The sequence below is a fragment of the Lithobates pipiens genome, unplaced genomic scaffold, assembly GCF_037356315.1.
Source record: "Lithobates pipiens isolate NorthernLeopardFrog02 unplaced genomic scaffold, aLitPip1_a1.2 Scaffold_19, whole genome shotgun sequence".
Classification (NCBI taxonomy): Eukaryota; Metazoa; Chordata; class Amphibia; order Anura; family Ranidae; genus Lithobates; species Lithobates pipiens.
In genome coordinates, this window is record NW_027507764.1 from 339,930,759 (window position 1) to 339,937,546 (window position 6,788).

Below are 6,788 nucleotides of genomic sequence, written 5' to 3' on the forward strand. Positions count from 1 at the left end.
GACCCTTATTTCCTCCCTCAGGTCTACAGTTTCTGACAGTCTTCTCAAGCATTACATATATTATGTGTGGGCCCTTTGGTAATGTCAGGGGCCACATTTGAGACCCCCTTTAGCTCATAAGTTGACAACCACTGCCTGACTTTTTAGGATGCGACGTTGTGAGTGAAGTGACACAATGTAGACTATTTAATAAAAACATTGGAATTGTTGTGGCGGATGTCCCCAAGCACGATTGCTTTTGCATCTTTGGTGGTCATGGTGGGCTTGCTTGGGACCGCTCCTTTATCCTTCTGGCTGGTCCAGTGCCCATCTGACTGCTCCCTGTGTTTTGGCTGGGGGTGAGGTAGCCTTCATATGCAGCTTCCCTTTCTCTGAGTTGCAGCGAAGTAACATTTCTAATCTACTCATACAGTTGATATACACAGAAGTTCCTTGAGGAAGCAGATCTATTACGCGAAATGTGTTGGAACATAATATCTGGAATTTTGAATCTCAACTTATATCAAACTACTCAAGATTTGTGTCTTATGACTACTTGTAATACTTTTGCTGTTTGTGTGGTAATCTTGACCCGGCTACTGTTTTATCCATTTCTAATAAAGCTGTTCTTGTTTTTAATGAATAGTCTACATTGTGTTACCTCACTGACAACTTCACATATTAAAAAGTCCTATATGGTTTAGTAAGGGGCTTTCTCCTCGACTCCCTTTTTTGTTGTGACTGTTAATCTGGATGCATATGTGACTTGTCCCTGGAGCTGATACCGTGAATTCTTTATTGACCTTTATAAACAGTTATTGATCTCAAGTAATGAAATACAATCATTTAGGATGGCTCATTATTCCCAGAGACCATTTTAGCAATCTTGTTTTGTGTCATCCTGTCCTCCCGGTTCTTTTATGGGTATCCAAGAAACAGGAAGAGTGGGAAAAATCTCCCCAAATAGTCCACAGACGGAAATAAAAACCTGATAGAAATGTTAACTTTTCACAATTCCATCCAAAACTAGAAAATAATGCCTAGAGCAGCCTGTCTCAAACTTTTCTGTCACAAAGATTTATTAGCATGTAATCCAACATATCAGGTCAACATGCAGATGGTTACATAATGCAATAAACAAAGGACAAAATAAAAATACATATGGGAAATGAGAAGAAAGGGACATTAACATTAGGAATATGCTGGGGCTAGCCTCAATGCTCAAGATTATAAGTCCAGAAGAGGCGTTCTGAGCTTTCTCAGGGATCATAAGGCACCTGTAAACAAAATTGTCCACATGTGGAACCCAGTATATCCAAACAAATTTTTAATCAAAGGTCTCCCTATCAATGTAACGCAACAATTAGAACTGATTAAAAAAACAAATACTAAAAATGCACAGTTATAAAGTGTAACCAATCCAATCAGGACTATCCCTGTCTGCCTGACAGGCATATGCGATTAATACATAAAGCATTATGAACTAAAAGCAAGGAAGCAACCAATAAGAAGAGAGAGATAGTCTGAAAAGGAGAAGGAGAATAGGAAAGAAGAAGAGAAGAAGAGAGTCCATGGGGTGTGAGCCAGAGGAGTCTTAAATCGAAAGAAGCGTACCATCGAACCGGGAAGGCTGAGTATACGTAATCCATGGCTGCCAAACTCTAAGAAACTTGTCATGTGTGTCTAACAAAATGGCTGCCAATTTCTCATTCACCATGACATCGTTCATACGGTTCTTGACCGCCTCAAAACTGAGCATGGGGGTTTTCCATGCCTTAGCAATTGTCAGCTTAGTTGCAGTAAAAAGATGTCCGTTGCCTTTCTGGTTGTAGTAATTCGGCGATAGGTTTGCCCAGAAGGGCTTCATAAGGGTCTCTTTTAAGATTAACATGAAATAAATTCCGAATAAGAGCGTAGTTCCTGACCCATAATCTGCACACCCTCGGGCATAACCACCAGATATGTGCCATGGAGCCTTTTTGTGAGCATTCTGAAAACAGAGAGGAGAATAATTTGGGATAAAGCAGGCCAATCTAGCCAGGGTGCAGTACCACCTATACAGCACTTTATAGGCATTCTCCAATATAAGGGCCTTTTTTTAACATTTGGAGATGGCTATGGTCATAACCTGCCAGTCCTCTGGATCAAGCTGCCTCCCTAGTTCTTTTTCCCATGGGAGATGATAGGGTCTAAGAGGGGGCTTTCTTGCAGAGATTATAGATGAGTATATTAGAGATATCAGGCCTGGACAATGGGGTCTAGCTCTACATATACTCTCAAAGGGAGTCAAAATATATGGGGTTGGGCGGGATTTAATGAGTTGTTGGAGAAAATGTAGGCAGCTATAGTGTTCTCACAAGGGGATATAATGAGAAGAAAGTAAGGCATCGAACATCAATATCATAGTAGGAGTGAACAGGGAGTGGATGTCCGTAAACCTATTCGTGGTGAACCATGAGAATTGGGCCGGATTTTAACAACCTGGAGGAAACAATGGGCACTGGAGAAGTCGCAAAAGTGGGAGATGAGGGGAGATCAAACCTGTGGAATATTTAACAGAGTCCCATAATCGTACAGAGTGGGTTGGACACGGTCCTATTACAGCCAGATGATGAATGGGAGGGAGCCAGGGTAAAGAGGAAACAGGTATGGGGGCGGAATAAACAAGGTCAATTGTGGCCCATGGGGGCATCTGCTGCACGTCATGAAGATGGGAGATCAGAGCTATGCTTGCTGCAGTTTAGTAGGCCTGCAAGTTAGGGACCGAAAGGCCGCCATTGATCCATCGAGCGTACAAAACTTGTTTATTGATTAGAGGGCGAATAGAACCCCATATAACTGCAAAAGCTTGGGTTGGTGTATTCGTAAAATATGTGAAGGGACTAAAACAGGCAAGACCTGGAAAAAAGAAAGCAGTTTTGGGAGATAGGACATACGAATTGCGGTTATCCTGCCAAACCACGACAATGGTAAATGGGGCCAGGAAGACAATCTTTTAAATAAGGATGGGAAATTGGCCTGGTATAGTCCTGCATATGTTGAGGTAAGGCGGATTCCCAGGTAAGGCAACAAAGAATACCACTAAAAGGGGGAGGCTGTTTCCAAGTCCATCAATACTGGAGAAGAGTGGTTAACCGAGAGAGCTTTAGATTTGGAGGGGTTGACACGAAGACCCAAGAAAGAGCTTAGGAGCTGTCTCAAACTTTTCAACACAAAGGACCCCTTCATATAACTTTCTGGCCTTGGGGAACCCTTGCTAAAAATTACTATATCTACAACTCATGATACATTAGTGTGATTGTCAGTGGGAAGGATTCTCCTTATGCTTGTGGAAACTGGGAAGAATTACCCCCTTATAAATAGCTTAAAAAGATCAATGGTAGCAGTGGGAACTTATCTGAGAGGCAGAAATTGCTTATTTCTCAAGGAACCCCTAGCAACCACTGGAGGAACCTTAGAGTTCCATGGAACTCTGGTTGAGAAAAACCTAGAGCATGTTAAAACTGGATTTCCATATAGAATGATCATAGTATAAATATGCCCAATTACACTGGCCCAGTGTGCATGTGTACGATACCTTGCAGGCACCCTCAATGGTGGCCTTCTCTTCTTTTGGCTCAGGGCCTGCACTGGTCAGTGGCAACCCATACATATGCAATCTTTTCTCAGCTTGTTGTGAGCTGGGTCAGTTGATGGTCACCCTATTTCTATAGTTATCTAAGGGCTTTTGTGATCAACAAGTACAGCACTCAATGTATGGCTTTCCCCACCAAGAAAAACTAAAAAAAAAAAAAACACAGCCGTATGAAATCAAGCTTGTTGGATCAGTAGACATTCACAGGAATGTTATTCTCCTGCAAGAAACTGCACTCCCCCCCAAGCTGGAAAAGAGTCTTTGTGCTGGGAAATGCCACTTTTCAAGCATGCAGTTTCCACTGACATGGCCATAGATTGTGTGTCTTTCTTGTGCTGCTGCAAAGGAGGGGCTGCACACAGTCTCACACAAAGCCGGATGTAATAATGAGATGCTGACGCTTAGATTGCTCACTGAAAAAAAGATGCTGTTGTTGAGAGCAGCCATTGGAAATGTAATGTCACTCTCCAGGAATAAGGAGGTTGTCCAATAAAAGGAGTGGCTGGGTGAGACTTTGTGAAGCATCGGCTATCAGCCTCTCGATGGAATCTGCTGAGCTGGATAAGTGTGTAAGTGTGGATGAAAATCCAAGGTGTGGCTTTTGGTAGAGCGTGTGCTATCATTTGTATTACAACAATCATTACTCAGCATGGAAAACAGTAGTGAAAACATACCCCGGTGTACACAATCATTAAAAAAACATGAAATCACATTACACTCACTGGCCACTTGATTACAGTAGGTACACCTGTTCAGCTGCTGGGTAACACAAATTGCTAATCAGCCAATCACATGGCAACAAGGTGATGTGGTTGTTGGTGCCAGACGGTCTGAGTATTTCAAAAACTGTGGATCTACTGGGATTTTCATGCACAGCCATCTGTAGGGTTTACAGAGAATGGTCCATTGCTTTATGACTACAGTGTACCCATCTTCTGATGGCTACTTCCAGCAGGATAATGCACCATGTCACAAAGCTCAAATCATCTCAAAACTAGTTTCTTGAACATGACAATAAGTTCACTGTACCCTAATGGCCTCCACAGTCACCAAATCTCAATCCAATAAAGCACCTTTGGGATGTGGTGGAACGGGAAATTTGCATCATGGATGTGCAGCCAACAAATCTGCAGCAACTGTGTGATGCTATCGTGTCAATATGGACCAAAATCTCTGAGGAATGTTTCCAACACCTTGTTGACCCCATGCCAAAAAGAATTAAGGCAGTTCTGAAGGCAAAAGGAGATCCAACCTGGTAGTTGCATGGTGTATCTAATAAAGTGGCCGGTGAGTGTAGATGCTAAATGCAGTAGGAATTAGTCCGGTTTGATGTACTGGGCTTTATTGCATAATTTTGGATAGCTAGAGGTAAATATGGAATAAACTGCGATGCAATATGTGAATTATGCCAGTTTCCAGAAGAGCCAGCCACAATTTGCTTTGTGGGTGGCCCTGTGGGCCCCCTCCTGTCTAACATCCTTTGAGTGAAAAATTGACAGAGTTGGGTGGAAAATTGTCAGCCAAACAGCATCTGCATCCAACCAGATGTAAATGTGTTTGAGTTTTCCAGAAGCCACTGCTAGTGGCTGTCAAAACACAATAACCCAGAACAGGGATTTGTCTACCTGTGCTATATAGCATGGCTGCAGGAATCTGTTAGGCCTCATTTACATTTGAGATTGGAGAACAATAAAAACACATAGCTGAGACATTTTTTTACTGCCCCCCCCCCCCCCCCCCGAAACTATAAAAGCAGCAGGTTTACACATGCTGTGACCATGATGCAAAACTGATCCCTCCGTCATGTTCAGCAGGCAGTCCCACCCACTGCATCCAATCAATATTCTGTTCTAGTGCAGGCTTTTAGGGGTTAAAACAGCCAGAGAGGAGGTGACATAATGTCTTCTCACTGTCAAACATCCTCTGAAGAGCGATCCACTGCAGATTGCTCTTTAGAGGGCTAACACATATGTAAACAAGGCCTTATATTTTTGTTCTCTAGGCTTCCGGCTGAATACAAAAAAACTGAAATCAGTATATCAGTGTATGGTAAGCCTTATTATGGGTGTTATGATACAAATAACAGAGAGAATACTAGTAGGGCATGTATTTCTTTAGTTAAAGGGTTAATCCATGAATCATGATGATCTAATCTCAATGACTCCCTGAATATTCCTCTAGTATCCATTACAGCTCTGAATCCCTTGGGTCTAGAGTAACACTGATCTTCTAACATTGCCTGGTCTACGAACCAAGCATGCCCAACCTGTTCTATTATCTGTCCCTAAGTATGAACAAGCTGGAATACCCGATTTTATTTTCCATTGTTTTCAGACCCCCCCCCCCCCCCAAAAAAAATATTATTCTTTATAGATATCTATCAGAATTTTTATTAGCTATGGGCTCAATTAATTTATTGTATTGTACATCCAGGACATGAATAAGCAGATTGAATGAGCTGCTGTAAACCTGCCAGTCGTTTTAGTTTATTAATGTTATAAAATATAACAATAAAGTGGACCTCCAGGCCCCCCCCCCCCCTCAAAAAAAAAAAAAATTAAGTCAGCAGCTACTAATTAGCTGCTGACTTTTAATATTAGGGCACTTACCTGTCCAGGAATCCAGCGGTGTCCTCATCTGAGCTAATAATTCAATTGACTATTGGGTCCTGGCGCCACCATCTTGACTAAGGGAAAGCGGCAGGGAAGCCTTGCTGCTTCACAGCTGGTTTCCTACTGCGCAAATCGAGTTGCACTATGTGAATGGGCTGTAGGGAAAGGAGGGGAGGGGGCCGAACCTGGTCAAAACCAGGTACCTATTCCCCAATCCCCCCAAAAGGTACCAAATGTGGCAGTGGAGGGGGGACAGTCAAGCAGAACTTCCCCTGTCAGTTGGAGCTCCACTTTAAGTGACTTAGAGCAATAGAAAGCATTTCTGCAAGGAATTCCAAGTTAAACACTAACTGAATTGAACAGACTCAAACTACTTGTGCAGATCCAAATCTTAATTAACTGTCAGCTTTTGAGTATGAAAGTTAATTAATAACCAGTACATATGATTTTTTTTATGGACCTTTAAAGGCATTGTATACTTTCAAATGGTTTGTTGTTTTAACTAGCTTTTAATGTACCATATATACTCAAGTATAAGCCGATCCAAATATAAGCCAAGGCAC